Genomic DNA, 20,130 nt, shown 5'->3' on the forward strand with positions numbered 1-20,130 from the left:
CCTTAATATGTGTGGGTTAAAGTGTGGTTTCCCAATCAGACTAAATACTGCCCCCTGCTAGGGTTCCCTTGGCAATGATTCATCATGGGTACAAGCATCTCGTTTGCAGTAACAATGCTGATGTATTTCGACTGTGTATTTGAGGCTTATCAGCTTCTTGTTTGGATCACATCGTTTTTCTCCCTGTCAACACTATCCGTCTGTGACCTCTGGAATTACTCTCTTTTTACTGATCTCCGCTGTCAGCACCCCCCTCAGTTCCATGAAGTTATTTTATCAAACACCACAACACTCGTTCTCAACACTCTTAACTGTAGTGTCAGCACTGAAGTGGGATGTTTGTCTTAAAAATCATAGCCTCTCTGATTGAAATGTGAAGATATACTGACCCTGAATAGTCTTTTGCATTTTATCTCGCTCTGTAGAGATATACAGTAAGTGTATGCATTTATTTTTCAAAGGATTTCAGAGGACCTTATCTTAATATAATGTGTACTTTATGATCACAGTTTATGTATTAGAGTTTTGTACACAATAGGCTATACTGTAAATTAGATTACTGTATCTATGTAGGTCTACCGCATTCTGCAAAATCTGCACCCATATGGGACAATTGCATACCTCACTATCTTTGAGGTCAGCTCTCTTGTTTTATTTTTTACAGTATTTGTTTTACTGTTAGAATGGAAACTGACTGACTGCACTTATCCAAGTTCACTTGGTGTACTCACTTTTTTCATAGGCATGTTCAGATTACCATGGTCTGAATGAGTCGCAATCAGTGGAGCTACTCCTGTGCCTCTGTCTGGGTTTTTAATGAAATGCGTGAAAGTAATGATCTCTGATGATGGTCAGGTTACTTAACTAAAATGTCAGATGTTTATTTTAAACAATAGTTTTGTACTGTACTTGTATCTGGAGTGAGTATTTTGCTGTTTTTTTCTTCTTTGTACATTGTGCTTTGCAGGTGGGGTTTTGAGCAGGGGGCAGCTTGATTCTAGTGATGAGGGAGACTCTCATCCGTATTTATGCGTGAAAATAATACCTGAGAGAAAATACCAGGCACAAAACCGCAGAGTGAACTGGAGCTGTGGAGGATAAGATTTGTATTGAACTGTTTTTATTTAGTTCACTCTGTGCTTTGAAAAAGTACTTTAAATGGGGAAATGAAACATACAGTTTATGTGCATTCTTTTACGAAATGCTCCTTAAAGCTAAGCTACAGTATACATTGTACTGTATATATTCAGCATGTTAACTACTCTGAACTGGATTTTGCCATTTTGCTACTGTCCATTCGAGAAAATGCCTGTGTTACACAATATCTCTCAGCTCATTGAATCATTTGTAGGATTATAAACGTCGTATGCGTGATTCCTGTTTCTGTTGTGGATCTTGGCCCCATCTTTCATTACAGGAAGTGCTGTAGAAATTTTTAAAAATCTTAGAATAATAGTGCAGTTAAACTATAAAACTTCATTAAACATTTTATTGAGTCAGCACCAGTCCACATCTGCCTTCTTGCGCGGTGGGATTTCCCTCGGTGGAATGCAGCGTATCTATAAATGTAAGTGATATAAAAAGGGTGGTGGGGGTGTGGAACAAGCTGCCCAGCCATGTTGCTGGAGCCGATACGCTGGTGTCTTTCACAAAACAGCTGGGTGTAATATGTGGTTCAGTTAACTACCTCTGTTCATACCAATGGGCTGGCTAGATGAGCCGAACGCCTTCGTCACATTTGTAATCTTGGTTTTTCCGTAGCTGTTAAAGAGCGTACAATATGGTTTATTGGGATGTTCAGCTTGCTTGTGGTAAAGATCCTTAAAAAAAAGTGAGAGCATGGCACAAGATACCCAGCCATGTTTTCAAGCCAGAACCCTCACTTCTTTTAAGAAGCTCCCGGATGAGATTCTCAGATCAGTGTGCTAACAGCATCCAGACAGACTGTAGGGGCATGATTCCCTCTCATTTGTACAGTAACCCTTCATACAGTATGCTTCTGAGTTCTAAGGCTTGGTATCAGTGTGTTTTGCTTGTCTCAGGAGCTCACAAAACTTTTATTAAAACAGTCTACATGTTTTAATGGCCTCCTCTTCTCTATAATCTTTCTTATATGTTTTCTCCTCATCTTAAACTTGCAGTGCTGAAGGTGAGTTTTAATCATCTTATTAAAAATCAATAGTAACAAAATATAATAATATATGGTTGCACATTCATATCAACATACAATTGTTACGAGAAGAACTGTATGCTATATGTGCGAGACAAATTTTTAACATGCTGTTCATGTTGAAGCTCAGTGGTGGTTCAAAATCAGAAAATGTACATGTTTTGGGGCCTTTTGTCTGATAAATTAAGACGTGTTTCACTTTGAGCCTCCAAATGATGCTGGTGTAGCAATTCCAGTGAAATCGATTTAAAAGTTTGATGGAGAAATGAATGTGTCAGGTAATGGTTAATTATGAAATACTGTTCTAATAAAAAAGGACAGGCCATTCTGCCATAATGAAATATTGCCATCAAAAATAAATATTAACATTTAGTTTCAGAAAAGCAAAAATTCACTATGGGAAATAATGGTGGAGACAAAAAATAAAACTCAAAAAACAGCTGAGGCGTTGTGACACCTGTGTATTGGGATTGTGAGGATAGGGATACCTCCTGGTTGGAAGTGGGCCTGGTATGAATTTCTGCTCAGTGGATAAGAAGGAAGGCCCTGTCTCAAATAGCGAGTGCCTAATGATGCAGGCTGCATTAATAACAGTGAAATGCAGTGCATTTGATTTGTATTGCTTATGTCATCATCCCTGCAAATGCTTACTTTCATTAAGGATTAAAGAAAGTTAAAAAGCTTGCAAAACACACTGGAAATGAATTGGCAAAGAATTATCTCTTTGAATGCTGTATAATTAAAATTGACCAAGATGCCGGACTTGGCAACACCGTGGACACATTGTAGTTCAGAAGAACAATATGTGCTCCAGCCCTCACGTCACGAAGCGTCTTTCAGGACCCTATGGAGACAGCAGAATCCGGAGGGGAGTGAGACAACATAGGGAATAAAGACTAGGATCGGGGCTGAAAGAACGGGGGGGCGTGTCCAAGGTGTGCCGGTGCTCGGGGGGGTGTGGTCCAGGCAAACAAGCCCGAAGGGGGTCCATAAGAAAATCCAAGAGTGAGCAAAAGTCCAGAGCCGGGTAATCAATCCATGACGAACAAGACAGGAGTTAAAAGCCAGAGCGGGATCCGGCGAAGGGTCGGGGGAAATAAAAGAGGATAACGGGGCCAGGCGCTCCCAGTCCCCGATGGTCAGGACACTGTGATGAAGCCTAATGCGTCGAGCCTCTCCTGGACTCGCTGGTAGGCGGGCTTCCGGGCGTCCATCTTCCAAAGCTGAGCCCAGATTGGTAGGAGCGTCTGGCTTTTATAGGAAGGGGGCTGGAACAGGATCAGGTGTGGGAAAAATCAATACAATCAAGGAAGGGCTGGAGCGTCCTTAAGAGGAGGGGCTTACGATTGTTACACCTCACTAATGCAGGTTAAATCCACTCTTTTTCATATTTCTCATATTTCTTAAATCATTGCGTGGTATGGATCAATCAATGGATAACTTTGTAACTTAAAAATGTACTGTATAGTTAGTTCTCAAACCTTGAAACTCATCAATGGTTTGTCCCTGTTTAAGACTGAGTGCTTGATTCCTCATGGATGGGATGCTGGTCCATGGCAGAAATACCCCTAGTACTTGGTGTCTGCTTCCACATGGATGTACCAGGGTATTGAACACCCAGCACTGCAGTTTGGAGACCATAGCCTAAAACAGACCTCTGTACTGCCCTTATACAGTACATGTACTGTAGAGGTTTATTGTAATCTACTTGTTCAGTTCACCTCCTCACTGACAAAATGGATTGACTTTTCACAAAACACTATTGTTTCAGCTTCAGCATAGTGTTACCAGTGAAGCTCATTTACATAAATATGACTATTTAAACTTCCCTTCAAAAGCAGATAACATAAAGGAGAGAAATGTCTAGGAAGGTAAACGGGTTACACCTGTTCAATTGGACCCCTGTATTTGTACCATGATTCATTCTGTAGGGTTGGCTGAAATAATCCACTGAAGGTTTAGACGTTATGTTCATATAATTATTTAACTTTGCTTAATGGAAGAAATGTATCAGCATTTCAGAATTGCACATTCTAGCTGTTTGACTTATTCATCGTCAGCAAGTATAAATGATGAATAATTGGAAAATACAAAACATGTTTCATTTTGTTGCTAACCTTTACTCAGCGTAAGATAAACGAGACCAGGCTGGGCATGTTTCGTCCACTGATTTCAATTAGAAAGCATGTTTCTAAATTATGTTCCTGTAGAGAACTTAAAACAGCTGCCGTATGTGGCCTTGATTAAATCCTTTCAAATGTGATTATGGTATAAACAAACATTTGCCAGCGGTGACGAATGCAAGGCCTTTTTTATCGCGTCACTTTCCAAGGATATCCTTCGGTGACCAGAGCTACGAGCGACAGACAAAGCGCTGGTTAGGTTCTGTTGACCATTTTTTTATTCATTTCTGTCAACAAAGTCATTTTTAAAACTGATCGCAGACATCGTAGATCGTAGACGTAGACGTAGACATTCAAAACAGAGAAGAATTTGATTGACTTCGGTAAAGAGTTGAAAATCTCTGTGTGAAAAAGAAGTATGTTGGGGAACGTCAGCATTGCCATACAAAGTACAGTAGCGTAAGGGTGTCACTTCTTCAGTTGCGCTGTCATTAATATTAAATGCCAGCGAAGAATGCCTTTACAGGACATCTTATTGTGTCATTGCTAGTGGGATAGGTTTGTTCTTTTTCTTTTGAAGTGTTTCTTGCTTTCATACCTAAAACACAGAATTTACAATATAGGCCTGGAACAACTCCATGAACTTGTATTCTCTGTACTGGTTATATATTATTATTTTTTATCATCTTTCAGTATTCTAAATTTAGTAGCATTATGCTTAGTTTTTAATTTAGTATTGTAGGCTCTAAGTACATAATTTTCTCTTTGCGAAGGATCTTACTATCACCGACTAACACAGTTTTACTTAAATATCATGATTGCAGCCTGTCTTAAAACGCTGTTTGCAAATCTGCAGATTATTGTCATTTTTGAAAGCCGGATTTAGAAACGTGTCTGTATCAGCTGTTCTGTTCAAACCCCGGTCACAACGCCAGATCCAATCCATCCCTGCTGGAAGGAAGCGGTAGCTTTGCACAAGAAATGTAGAAATTCTTGCAGGCGTGCTGGAAATCAACACTGGGGGTTTCAGCAGACCATTACTATAATTTTGATCATACATGTACATTTTTGCAGTGAAGGTAAGTGATTTAGGCAGCTGTATTCATATATTTCAAAATCATTCAAAACTGTCCACAGAGCATGACGTTTTGCAAAGGCAATGGGTGATTTTAAAACTGATTGAATGCCAGTTATGAAATTGCATTTTAAGACCTTTGGTACTGTACATGACTGTTAAGTGGGTGCATTTGTTTTCTGCTAGCATTCTGCACTGAGTGACCCAATTACGATGCATGCATGTGGTCTGACAACAGCCACCACACTGAAAGCCCTGGAGGCGTTTCACACTGTAGGTGTGTTTTACATTCCTGACAACGCTGTGTGTGGCTGTCGTCATATTTGTGCTGCTCCTTATTCAAAATGAGGCAAAAGGGGCAACAGTTCACAAGTTCGCATCCTGGAAACCTGCCGTTACTACTTAAAGCTAATAATGTTTTCAAGAACAGGTGCAAGTGACATAATTTTGGCTCAGTGTTAGACCCCGAGACATTTATTGCCTTGCCAGGCACTTTCTTAGTTTGTCAATATGTGTGAATATCCTCCTAATGCAACTGGTCTGGGTTGGTTGTGGTCTAAACAAAATATTTGCCTGGATCCCTGCGATAGTTCAAGAATGCACTTGATCTTTGTTTTCCTTTTCAAATGCACGTACATGTCTAAAACTCAAAAATGCTTTGCTAAGAGCTATTTATTCACTTACACTGTTAACTACTGGCACATATGCTTTGGACTGGAATGCCATTCAGAATGCAGAAAATATATTTAGTTCTTGCCAACAGACAGCAAAAGGCACCAGTGGGTCTCGTTCTATAAGAGAGCAGTTATTTTTGTCACCGTGTGTTCTTTCAATTAAAGTAATCTTTTTCTTAGCTCCTTTAAGACCTGTAAGCACACATAATTTTGGATCGATGTGTTTATAAAAAAAAAAGGACAATTGTTTTCAGATTAAATAAATGATGTACGACCAACAGTCTTATCATTTACACCATTAATAGCAAGCTTGTAAAATATTGGGTAATGGCCAGACCATATTAAAGACATATTGCTTAATTTTCTTATTGTTTTATAGTTACTCTTTTGTTAATGTCATGCATGAAATTACTACAGACACATTGTTTTGAAAGTTTTTTGTTTGCTTTTGTACAAGGAGCATTACAATGCTAACACAGTCCCTTTCCAGTAGTCCATACCACTGTGCATTTTGCACAGCTGAAATAACATTGGCTGTTGTACATTTCCCTTTTATGAGATATTTACTTATTGCTGTTCTAAAGTTAGTACAAATACTAGTTTTCATAATACCCAAAGCAACCACAGACAAAAAATATTTGAACAGGTATTTTTCTGAACTGAAGGTAAACCTGCATTTTACTGGCTTTTTAATATAGAATTAATTTAATTTAATATATCATTTTTTTAAAATAATAACACTGTTATATTCTGCATTCATGATCTCCACAATTTAATTTTCATTAACTTAATTAATTTTCATTAGTGAGCTCTTCAAAAATTCCATTTTAATTATGTGGAAAATTGAAAATTGAGTTATTTTTAGTAATATATTAAGCCAAGCAAAAGCAGTGAATTACATATAAATATGTCCTCTCTTAGCCTACTAATATTAGACAACCAGTTTCTGTTCTTTGTGTAAATGGCTTTGTGTACCAAACATTTGGTGCTAAAATGTTTTCGTGTTTTTTTTTTTTGCTTTGTAATTTATGATGAATTTCTAGAATTCAAGAGCCCTAAGAAGATAAAGTGTTTGTTGCCATAGTACAGAAAGAACTTCAGGAGAAAATCAGTTTGCCTTAAGGGTACCAAGCATTTGTACTGTAAGCGAGTGTGTGGGCATACACCATATCTTGTCAGGTGCTTACTGAGGAATCTCCGGAACAAAATGGAAATAAAGTACCGTCTTGATGTGAGATCCGTTTAATTGAAAATCCAACGATGTTTAAGATTAAGGAAATGTAACCCCTATGAAAACAGAAGATGTGTGTTTTGGAGCATGCTGCATTTACGTTATCCATCAGTGACATACTGTACATAATAATTAAGATGGGGATTGTTAATTGCTTTTCATTTTTTTTCCTCCAGCAGGTCGTTGCATCATTTCCCGTAAGCTGGATTGCTATTTGTAAAGCTCTGATTATATAAACTGTTTGCATGCTGCTGTAGGTCTGACTGAAAAAGAAAAATTACAGGACCTGAAATGAACAACTGAGAGATTTAATTTAGTGGCTGATAAAATATTGTTCTAGTGTTTTTACAGTAGCTTGCAATATGTTTTAGCATGAAAGTTATCTTTTTAACCTTTAGTTAGCTGTCAAAACGAAAGCCAGTACTTTAGGGTTTTAGCTTCCTGGTTTCATCCAGTGACAGTCATGGGTCTAAAATGTGACACTTCTCTTAATTGCTGTCTTTCCAAGATCCTTTTACACTGAAAAACCTCCAGCAAAAGCTAAATAATTTTAAGCCCCTAATCAAACACATTGAATTAGAAGGTTAATTAGAGAATAACCTGAAAGCGACAATGGCAGTCTTTGCTCATTCAGACGCCTGTGTTGCTCCCTGGGATTCATGAAATGCAACAAGAACAATTTACATTAATTATTGTATTGAAGCTAATATGACTGTTTATCCTTCTGTATGACGATTATACTACAAATCAGTATCATAATTAATCAGAAAAGCAGATTATGTCTTCTTTATACTGTGCTGTGGTTCATGGTGGACTTCTAAATTTAAAATAACATTCCTATCAATGTTCGTTTTTGGCAGGATCCTGTTTACCGTAAAATGAACATTGTTTTCTTAACATGCTAAATTTTCTGTTTTACCATTTTTCCGTACATTCCTTTCTCCTGAGATCACTGCAGTGCCCACAAGGAAATAAACTTTATTAATGCAGCTTGCTGGAAGAACAGTGAACCTTAATACCATGGTTTTTAGCATTGAATTGATATAGAACAAACACTTGGATTTACATTTCCATGACATACAGTATTTTTGTTTTTAGCAAGACAAGGTTAATGAAATTGGTGTAGTCGTGACAATCAGTGTGCTGCCCTTAAATCCACACTGGACCAGAAAGAGTTTAAACGAGGCTTACTAGTCATTGCTTGAGGCGCCTTAGAATTCGAAGCCCTTGCATATGTAAGGGGTTTCCAGGAGATCTCTGAAAATCAAGCAGCAAATCCATGTGGTTAAACAGGGATGAACTGAGAACAATAACTGGACAAGTAAATTACCTGCATTGAAGGGAAAGACAAGAGCAGTTGCTTGCAACTAGGCAACAGGCAGTGTATTGTTTGTATTGCACAATACAGAAGCTCATTGCAAACATCGCTTATCCTGTTTAATGCCCGTGTAATCCTGAAAATGCTGTCATTTTGATTGTTTGCCCTTTCTTTGACAAAGCAGGCTTTGAATGGTTCCTCTAGAGCTGAGTGGTAATAGGTAAGTCTGCCAGCTCCCTATGCTGATCATTTGTTTTTTTCTGTGGGCATGAGAAACTGAAATAAAAAGAGAGCAGAAATACGGTATATCAGAAGGGCAGGTTGATTAAATTCTGATGTATTTTAGTGCTTCCTTTAAGTGCTGCAGCTTTGGAAAGCAAAATCAAACGAGAAACACCTGAGGGGACATGGGTCAGAGACAGTGCAAAGACTTTAAGCTGTTTTACTATGAAGTCTGTGTGACCGGAGCTTAGAATTATGGCATCTCGGGTTATTACGCTCTAGGAACTTTGTGCACATGAAGCACACAGAATGAAGCTGTGAAAGAGTCGATAGGATCTGCGGCACTCTGTCATACAGAGTGAACACCGTATGATCTAGAAAACCTGGATAAATATTGTTAACAATGTTTGAGTCACGTTTTTGAAACCTATACAGATATAATGCTTCTGTAGAGATATTTTATGCTCAAAAGTGTGAGTACTATGAACCTACATTTAAGAAATAAGACTGGTTTCTTTGGTGTTTTATACATTTTTCTGAAGAATGAAAGGACAGGACAGGAGGTTTCTACTGTGTCAAGAAGAATGCTTCTCACAACAGTTGTAGTTGTTTCTTACTGATTTACTTACTGTACCAATCCTGGGTGTCTTTGAGGGATAGCAGTGAGTGGTTTTAGAATGTCTTTCCCCTTGTACTCCTGTCTGTTAATAATTGTGTGCTGAAGTTCCTTTTCTTTTTTAGGTAAGGTGACTACTGTCATAATGAGAAATTTAGATTTTTATGTTATTTACTGTAGATTTGGGAAATAAACCGTAATGAAACTTGAAAATATTTAACGGATATTCTGATCTAATAGTTATATGGTACAGTATATCTAATTGCATTCATTTTCTATATGAAATGTTAAGAATTCTTTCAATAATACAGTATTTGATATAGCTACAGCTGTATAGTATTATCAAGAAAATGTTACAAAACCTAATTTGCTAATTTGAGTGATCAGTATGAACAATACCAGTTCAGTTCAGAATAGGTTGGTTGTATGTTTCGGCAGTGGTTTGGAATCCATACTCTTTATTGCTATTTGTATGTAGTGTATGTAACAAAAATACCTGAAATATTATATTTGTTAGCCTTTACTGTTGGCTACACAGTTACATTCTCCTCTGAAACTTTTTTCGCATACTGTAGGTTTTCATTCTTGAAATGTTGGGCTTTGTATTAAAAATGCAGTGTACTGTAACTAGGCTGTTGTTTATTTCTGTATCATTCTGACTTAGATTAAGAGGAGTTTCCAATACTGACTTGCATTAAGTATAATAAGTGTCAAGTCAGTGTCTTTGTGGTTTCAAAATCTAATGCAATTAAGTGGGAATATCCTTGCCCTGAGGATTTTGAAAAGATCCATGTGTTAAAATACTTCTGAGCATCTTTAAATATTGCTCTGACAGTCAGGAAATATTTTTTTTCGATTACTTTTACAAATTTACCTTGCTGGTTATGCAGTTGTAGTATTTTTATGGTCATAAATGCTGTGACCTTAATGGTACATTAGAGGGGAAATTCACTGTGAAACAAATTTTAAAAAGCTCTGTAAGTAAGAGCATATTACATTGTTGATGATATGATAGTTGTAGGCTCCAGAATGTCCCCATGATGCTGCATTGTCAATCAAAAACAGCCCAGCGAGTACAAACAGCAGAGATAAAAAAGTTCCCTTCCTGTAGTTCAAGAAGCAGAGGTACTGTACTTGTGCAAATGCGCCTTACCTACTGCAGCATCACTGGACACACTGAAGACTCTGTGTAGATCACAAGAATGTGATAATAATAATAATTTCTTACAATTATATAGCGCTTTTCTGGACTCTCCACTCAAAGCGTTTTACAGGTCATGGGGATCCCCTCCACCACCACCAGTGTGCAGCCCCACCTGGATGATGCAACGCCCGCCATACAGTAGTTTGCCAGAACGCTCACCACACATCAGCTATCGGTGGGGAGGAGAACAGAGTAATGAAGCCAGTTCATAGATGGGGATTATTAGGAGGCAGTGATTGGTAAAGGCCAATGGGAAATTTGGACAGGACTCCGGTGTTATACCCCTACTCTTTTCGAGAAAAGCCCTGGGATTTTTAATGACCACAGACACTCAGGACCACGGTTTTACATCTCATCCATACCTTAGTTTTTCCCAGGAGGTCTCCCATCCAGGTACTGACCAGGCTTGCACCTGATGAGCTTCAGTGGGCTGCCAGTGGTGAGTTGCAGGGTGATATGGTAGCTGGCGAATGACACCTGACATGGCAAATGCTGACATGAGAATGACTACTAATGAGAAAAGCCCATTTCACCGATCTAGCTCGTTGGACTTTTACAGAAATACAAAACATCACTGGTCCTCCATTGTTATATACTGTACATTGTAGCTACCTTTAACCAGGGGGTAGGTATGTGAATAATCAAAATCTAACTTATGCAACAAATCATAAGGTATGATTATGTTCAGGGGCTCAGAAATACAGGCAGAAATCAAAGAAATCACTTGAGTACAAGTTGAGGTTTTAGATCCCTATGATCCAGGGTTGAAGTCTGAGTCATGTTACAAGTCTGTGATGGAGTTGGAATACTTGGCATATACTGTAATATACTAATTTTCTTGACTAACTGAGGGAGATCCCCGCTCAATAAGCATTATTATTGCGCATTGTAAACAGTATTTAACAATCAAGGATGAAGGGCTCAAGATTCAATTAATTAATGATGAATATTGCCTCCTATTGATTTATGAGATCTCTTTCGTCCCAAACTGGTGTTTCCACACAGAAGTTTGTTGTATCGAAGGATGCTACAAAGGGCATGATGCATCCGAATGCATCATCACAAATTCTTCTTATATTCAAACAAAGATAACCCTGGTCCTGGAGGACCCATCTCTTTCCAAGGTTTTAGGAAAATTGTAAGTAACTGAAGTAAGAAGATGAAGATTAATCAATTAATTTGTTCGATTAAGAGATGTCCAGTCTTTGAGGGAACTGGTACATGTTCTTATGTTGGTCCCAAATGACCTCTAAATTTACACCTGCGTAACCGATCTCAATCAGTTGTTATGCTCATTAGAACATGACAGTTTGCTTGCTCACAGGTAAGGACCTGGAAGCTTCAAGACTGGACTTGGAGTAATCATTTCTGGATCAAGGAACTTCATTGATAGGATTGATTTTTGAGAGTGGCATTACAGATGGTCTTGAACAACCGTTTGCTGTAGTTTATTTTCAGTTATTTTACTCCACACCTCTCCTTTTAAGTTTATGAAACAAGCCTCAATTTTTAATGTATTTAAAACCTTAATCATCTCATTAAAAAACCTGTTTGGAGGCAGGAGTTATTTGCTGCATTAAGTTTAAAGACATTCACTGATGTTACTTTAAAGCTTGCTAATGTGGTGTTATTTAAAACTGGAATAGTAAGAAAAGAACAGATTGCTGCAGCCTTGTAGCTATAAATTACATCCAAGAGCGTTCTTGGTATGAAAACAACAACTTTTAATTGATACAAAAGAGTTCTTGTTAGACAGTTCTAACCCCATCTAGTTAATGATGACTTTACCTTCCAGGCAGACATTTTTTTTCCAATGACAGTAATTTGCATATGATTTATCTAGAGAACAAGAGGGTGAGCTAATTTTATTTCAAGATTTTCCTTTGTTTTAAGAGTCATTAGCAGTTCTGTCTAATCAAATTTTTACAATTTCATCAGGCCATTTTAGAAATTCTCTATGAACTCATCAGGAGGATGCATTTATTCCTAAGTGTCCTCTATTACATTACCACACAATAAGCGAGTCAGGGACTGCTACAGATGTTTATGTGAAATTCAATTAACACTCTGCCAATTTAGTTTTTATTGGGACACAATCAATTTTTATTCATTTTAAAACCAGAATGCTTTCTTTTATTGTGTGCCGTCTCTCCGCTTATTATGAAGCTAAACAAATTATTCTGCTGTTTGCACTAAATGGTAATGTTTGGGTAAAAGATTGTTGTATTTTAAATGGAAGGCCATGCCCACATGCATATCAATTATCCTAAGACACTCTATAACCCTGCAGTTGAATTTATTTCTTTATTATAAAAGTCTAGCAAGGATAGTTTTTGCCATTACCTGTGCAGTGAATTAGGCCTCTTCCTAATACTGAACATCAGCATGCTTTAGTTATACTCCTTTAACACAGCTGGCAATTTGTTTTATGCAATTGCTGTGTGCATATGTGTTTTCTATACACGTCAGCATGTTAGAAATGTGTATCATTTAACCTTTCGATTGTGAATTACATAAGTAAGTGTTCTATATTTCAACATTAAATGTCATTGAAATGTTATAGTACACCAAGGCTTCTAGTACAGTGGTCGTGTGGATGTTTTGTGCTGCTAGAATAGAGTTGGTGATGAAATGTGTAGCATAGTTATCCAGAATGTTACATAGGACTTACAGGGGGTAGACAAAATAATGGAAGCACCTAATGAAAATAGACTCATATTTTGAAATAAATAAATTGCAATTAAATGGATTCTACGGGTACTTGTGTTTCCTATTAATTTTGATTCTAATTACCAATATGTTTTTTGCTATTAAGAATCTGCTAATCTGCTAATCAACACTTTAATATGTGAGGTCCTAAAGCAACATGAGAACTCTACCAGATTTTAAAAGAGGTCATACAGTATAGTTAGTGGCCAAATTGTAGGTGCAAAAATGGCAAAATTATTTAATGTTTCAAGGGAAACAGTGTCAAAAATCATGATGATATATGCCAAACACGGGAACACCGTGGTCACAAGTGGAGCTCATTGATGGGGATAGATGGACAAACGAAAAAGGATAGTTGCTAAAAAACGCAAAACAACTGCCTCAAAAATTACTAAAGAACTAAATCTACATCTCCAGAATCCCGACTCATCAAAAACTGTACGTTGTGAGATTCACCAAGCTGATATTTATGGTAGGGCTGCCTTTTAGAAACTGCATAACCTGGTGTAATAAGCACAAGCTCTGGACTTCTGAACGGTGGAACAAAGTTATGGGGTCTGAAGATGGCAAAGGGTGGTCCAACTCATTATTAATTAATACATATTCATATATCGCTTGGTGTTTCTGTTATTTTGACCACCCTCCTGTATTTCTAAGAGTCATGTTCACTTCACTAGGATCTAAGACAATGCATTCTTCTGGGATCAAAATATCCTGCTTGTCAACCACGGCCTGCTTTAGATCACCACAAATGTCTTTCTTTATGGCCTGGTGCCCCTTCAGAGTCTCTAGATGACTAATAATTCACTCCTGGTTCTGGGTAGGCTGGCATGATTCTAGTTTTCATTCCACCCTGGACTCAAAAACTTAATTTGAATCAGTTGTTAATTAATTAATCACTTAATTGGTTTATAGTATGAGGAAGTGGTGTCTAGGTCTTCAGAATATAACATAGCTATGAAACAAATGTGGAATGTGGCTTGTCAGGACTAGGAGCGAAAATACTCGTATCCACAGCACCGATATAAAATGAATGTGAGATATATTTTTGTTTATTTGTAATTAACGGCAGAATTGAGGTCTTACCTTATGTATATGTTGATTATGGAAACAGGGTGAGTAAAAGTCATCAGGTTGCAGGAAAGCTACAAAGCAGGACAACTTTTCTGGACCTCTTTGCTATTGAACATTAAAAGGTTAAAGTCTTTCTCATAGGAACATTTTATCTTGTTCTATAGGAGCATAAGTACCAGGTATTGGTTCATTGGTTTTTGCTTAGCTCTTTATTTAATTCAGTCAGTTAAGACTTAATTAAGTTAGAAGTACCTTGCTCAAAGTTACAATAACAATCCCGTCTTATCCAGGATTTCAACCCACAACCCTCTAGTGGGGAGTCCAGAGACCTAAACTCTACTCACCACTCTCATTACTAGCACTTCATACTCCCATTTCCTTCCAAGTGCTCTTTAGCATTTTGATTTGTGTTCTGAAGCACAATCTTAAAATATCCTTCAGGTAGTTACAGATTGAAAAAGAACCCATCATTTAACATTGCTGGAGAACAAAACGTTTTGAAAAAATGGTTTGAAATTCCAAATGCATATGTTGGAAGCCAAGAGGAGCTGAGAGAAAGCCCCCTGGACACCTCATAATACTGTGGGGGATATTCTTTTGTGCCGTGCATGCAGTATCCTGAAAGTATCGTCATTTATACTCCTTTAAATGGGCCAATTTGAAAGTGGCTTTTCTGGGCTTCCAACATTTTTATTTTTTAATCATTAAAAATTGTGCTCCAGGGAAGTTCATTTGAAGGTATGGTAGAATGGTAGGCAGCTCTTATTACCTGCATCTCCTTTTTTCTTATTTTTATTATCTATCTCAAAGACTTTTTTTGTTTCTGGGATTTGTCTGAGATGGCAGGGACATGGGTCCTTCAAGCTTTTCTCTTGCTCCTTCTCCTGCTATGAAGAAACTGAAACGCATCCCATCTTCTGGACTGTACTCAAAGGACCAGCAGGCGCAGCTTGTGAAAAGTGAGATGCTGTGATAATTGAGGACTTGAACACTCAGATGTCAACTACTCAGATGCTGATCTCAGTTCTGGACCTAGATCTTTCTTCTCTTGGATGAACAACGGGAATGTGAAAAGATGCAGAATAGTCTCATAGCGAAAGTTTAGGTCAGGCTGGAATATCATTCACGACGAAATAATGTCCACATACTGTAGTAGGCTTGCCAGTGGTAAAGGAATGTTACAATCCTGTCAGAATCATGAATGTGTGGTTTCCCTGTGTGGTTTCCAAATCTGGCACAAGAGACTTTAGCATGGAAAGAGCTGGAGATTGCTCTTGGGGAGGCTGTGACAATCCCCCATGTTTACTTCTTCTAAACTTTTTTTTCTCCTATGAAATGTGCTGGTCGGAAGAGAATTATAGCCGTGATATAGGAGTCTCATCTAAAACAACACAATGTTTGTAGACTTGTCGACAGATATTGTTCTACATCAGTCTCCTATTCATCAGAGAACAAAATAAACTGTGCCTTAATAGGCTTTCATCATTTTTTGCTTGCTCCTTGAATTTGTTTAAAAAATCATTTAACTTCATTATTTATATGTATTAGACATTATTGAGTGCTTTTAGCCCATAATTACATAGTTAAGTCAACTTGGTGTTTGGTGGAAAAACTGACAATTCTGGGAAGCCGACAATTTCATCACTTACTGGGGCGGAGCGGTGGCTCTGTGGCTCAGGATCTGCGCCTGTGGCTGGAAGGTTGCTGGTAAAAATCCCGCAGCCAGCAGAGGAGTCCTATTCTGTTGGGCCCCTGAGCAAGGCCCTTAACCCCAACTGCTCCAGGGGCAATGGCTGACCCTGCGCTCTGACCCCAAGCTTCTCTCCCTGTCTGTGTCTCATGGAGAGCAAGCTGGGGTCTGCGAAAAGACAAATACCAAATACCTAATGCAAGAAATTGTATAGGGCTAATAAAGTGATGTTAAGTTATGTTATTTTCCATAATCACAAACTCCAATGAGGCAATTTCCCTTTCAGGTTTGAGCAGACATTTTTAATGAGGATGGTTTTCAATCATTCGCTAATCTCAATACAAGCGAATGTGCTCCTCTTTCTTGTATTTTCTTTCTGTCTGTATTCTGCAATATGGGCCTTTCGTTTACAACTACTGTATAATTCACCAAAGTGTGTTTCACAGAGCTTACTTGCCCCTTGTAAGCACTATTACATGAAGCTACTTCCTAGACCCTTTGTACACTCTATGGGGTATTGTGGATGCAATTGGTAATTGTGCTTTCAGTTTGTCTGCTGTTCTGTCGGAGGATATTTCATGTTGTTCCTGAAATATTTTGATAACACTTACTGTACATGCAGTGCTCTGCAGCTTAGTACCAGGAGGATAGAAGACTTGCTCCATTGGAATCCCAGAACAACTTAGGCATCTAAAGTTTTGGGGACATTTAACTAGATATGGGTGTCAGTTCTAGGTTCATCTCTCTGAGTGCCTGCTGACCATAAATGTTTCTTTAACTTTTGAAACCTATAAAACGACTAAAAATGTTTGAAAAAACTTCCTAAGATCTACTGATCCATTCTTACAACCTTCTTGAGCGATGGTATCCTCAGGCATCTCTCAGGCAGAAACCACTGTATTATCAGCAGAATTGTGACTTAAAGCTTTTTTGTGCATTCATGTTCATTCTGCCACATAAGCAATACCATTTTCACTGTGTTTCCCTTGGATAAGAACAATCTTGGGGCAGCAGTGCATTTAGATTTCTAACTGCAGTCTTTGAACAGGGACATGGGTTTAAATCACAGGAGGTACACTGCTGTTGCACCCTTGAATGAGGCAATTCAGTCAAATTGCTACTGTACAGTAAATACCCTGTAGTATAAGTGGATACTCTCCAGGTCTTCATTCTAAGTGAGAATTTGTTCCTATTGTTATGTGCAATTCTTCAGAAATAGGGACACAGATATTTGGTGATAAGTATAAGACAGTGAGGATAATTCAAGACAGAATTGAAACTTTTAGGTCAAAATGTAAACAACTGATGCAAACTCAACATAGTGCATCACTCAATCAGCTAAATCCCTAATATCAAGCATGATGGTGAGCCCATTATGTGAAAGCTCTGCTTGTCATTAGGCGGGACTTGGAAGCTTGTCAAAACCAGTGAGAACATAGATGAAGCAAGAAACTGGCATATCTTAGAAGAAAACCAGCTCCAGACCTAAATAAAAAAATCACCTTTCAGCTGTACAGTGACCTAAAGCACATACCATGACTTTTCTGCACTGGATTGGCTTAAGATTTAGAAAGTTAATGTCCTGGCTTGAACTGCTATTGAGAATCCGTGGAATGTCTTCAGGTATACTGTCCAGAAGCAATCCTCCAGGAACCTGAGAGAGCTTGTGCCAATCTGCCAAGAAGAATGGATTAATTATTCAAATAGTCATTGCAGATCTTTCAAATTAAACATGAGTATATAGAACTAAACTTGAGACAATTCTGTCCATAATAAAATAATTGCATAATGCCAATTACTTTTAACAAAGTTTTTAGCTGATTATATATTTTCATTAGCCAATTTACCAATACACTGGGCATGAAGACATATGCATCCTCTAAATGATGCACGGTCAGGCCCAGCGTGCAACGCATTGTGAAAACATCAGTGAAGGCATCAGGCAGAGTACAGACTCAGCGCTCACTGACAGCACCAATAGGCACCAGGGGTCACTGTTAGAACATATGAAAGGTTACGAATAAATGGTGACTATTTGGTTCATCTAGCCCATTTGGTAATTTGTACATACTGTAACTGATCTGAGGATCTCATCCAGCTTCAACATTGTCCCTCCTATTCTCAATTTTACATGCACTTTCTTCCATGTAGTTACCACTGGTTGAATTCTTGGATGAGGTACCCTTGTCAGCGTTTCTTTTCAAGACAAAAAAAGTTCAGTTCCTTCATCCTGTCAGTGTGGGATATTATTTTAACCCCAGGAATGTTAAATTGGTTGCTCTTCTCTGGAATGATACCAGAGCAGCAATATCTTTTTTGTAATATGGTGATTAACATGTCACAATTCTGTTGTGTGGCAAAGCTGAGGAAACCCCAGCCAGCTCAAAACCAGCCATCCCTGGTGGTGCTCAGGCTGTGAGTTAAGGCCTTTACATTTTGAAAGACAATGAAGGCACCCAGAACATACAGATGTTTTTATTTATTCAGTAAACCTATTTATATACAGTATGTATGCAAAGTCATGCCATTTTTAAAAATCTGGAAATAGGGATAATACTGTATGTCTGTGGCAGAAAACCAAGCAGACACAAACACAGCAGTGTCTGGTAGCACAGCCATGTGCAACACTGACAACATTGCACAGATGCTGACATTAATATTGTGGGCATGGAAGTGTTGGAAAATGAGACTGTTGAGCTAGACGGTTCTTTTTTGTCATTATGATGAGTTTGAAACATATTAAGCTAATATGTACTGTATATGCATGATTACAATTTTATTTTTTTATTTAGAAAGTAAGGAAACTAATTCTAGTACAGAAGGCAGAGGCACAGCAAAGGTAAACCAAAAATAACTGCTTAACCCCTGTCATTGACAATGCTTTGAGATTTACTTAAACAAAGTATGGAGTGTTTTTATTTCTGCATGGGTTGATTTTATTCTTGCTTCACCATCACAGGTTGAGCTATCAGGTCATTTGTATACCTTGGTCGGGCTGGCTGAGTAAAACCCAGCCTGCTGTGGAAATTAACCACCCTGCCACCAAAGGTGCTAATATTTATAGCTCTCAACAGAGTTCAATGCTTTTGGCCTCCCTGCAGGAACCAAGGAGGGCCTCCTTGTTTCATTTCTTAAAATTTATTAGCATTCAGATGCACTGGAGACCAGGTGAATGACCGCTGGAAGCTTAAGTGGAAAATAAACACCCTTAGGAAGCAGCAGAAGTGAAAACTGTGTCGAGTTAGCCTGGGGGAGAGGGGCTAGGGTGAGAAAGGCACCACTCACGTCTTTCTGGAGATATACTCAGTCTTTGGGAGATTGGCACTTTGATGTCTGGGAGTCCCATGGTTGGCTTGTTGTAATATTGGAAAAGGCAACCTATTGTTGAGTGCAAATGAACAAAAATGAGCAGTCAGGACTTTTTAATGAACACTTGAATGCACCCAAAATGAAGGCCAGATGTTCTTTGTTAACTTTACTAGCAAGCAAATCCCGTACCCCCTCCTCCCTCTCACATCTAACAGAGGTAAAGAGGCTTTTTTTAAACACTGCAGCCATTTAGAATAGATTGTTCAAGAGAGCATTCAGAATGCACTGTCTTGCTCCTCTTTTTATTTCTGTTGATTAATAGATAACAGGTATTCCAGGTATTTTTATTGTTTTTAGATAAAACCCAAAATGTATATGTGCCAAAATGTATACGTTTTTTTATATATCACTCCTTTGACTTTTATCTTTTGTCCTTTATATTTGACATCTACTGTAGGTGCACGTGCTTTGCGTTAACATGCCCTGATTTCAAAACATTCATTTTGATTTTGTTTGAGGATTTGGTTTAAGTGTAGTGTTTTTGTATAGCACTCCCAATAAGTCCTATATTTAAATCATTTTGCGAACTGTTTGCTGCACAGAAGTGATCACCTGTTATGGAGATAGTGAGCTGTACATCAGGCCTAAGGAATACTTGACTGCCTAAGTGCTTTAAAGACAAGGAGCACAAAGAGCTGCTTGCTAAGAAGGGTTG

General features: G+C 38.1%; 1 protein-coding gene across 6 annotated transcripts in view; it reads left to right on the top strand.

The window, feature by feature from the left end:
- eya1 (EYA transcriptional coactivator and phosphatase 1) overlaps nucleotides 1-20,130 on the top strand; it is a 115,705-nt gene that overhangs the window by 23,689 nt on the left and 71,886 nt on the right. Inside the window, exon 1 of one of the 6 annotated variants that reach the window (XM_088642242.1) lies at nucleotides 8,796-8,811. The exons of the other annotated variants lie outside the window; for them this stretch is intronic. The gene's annotated coding sequence lies outside the window, so the exon portion shown is untranslated. Of the gene's footprint in view, nucleotides 1-8,795; nucleotides 8,812-20,130 lie in introns of those variants that run through there. 6 annotated transcript variants of the gene reach the window in all.

Source organism: Lepisosteus platostomus, chromosome 8 (genome assembly GCF_059453375.1).
Source record: "Lepisosteus platostomus isolate fLepPlt1 chromosome 8, fLepPlt1.hap1, whole genome shotgun sequence".
Taxonomy (NCBI): domain Eukaryota; kingdom Metazoa; phylum Chordata; class Actinopteri; order Semionotiformes; family Lepisosteidae; genus Lepisosteus; species Lepisosteus platostomus.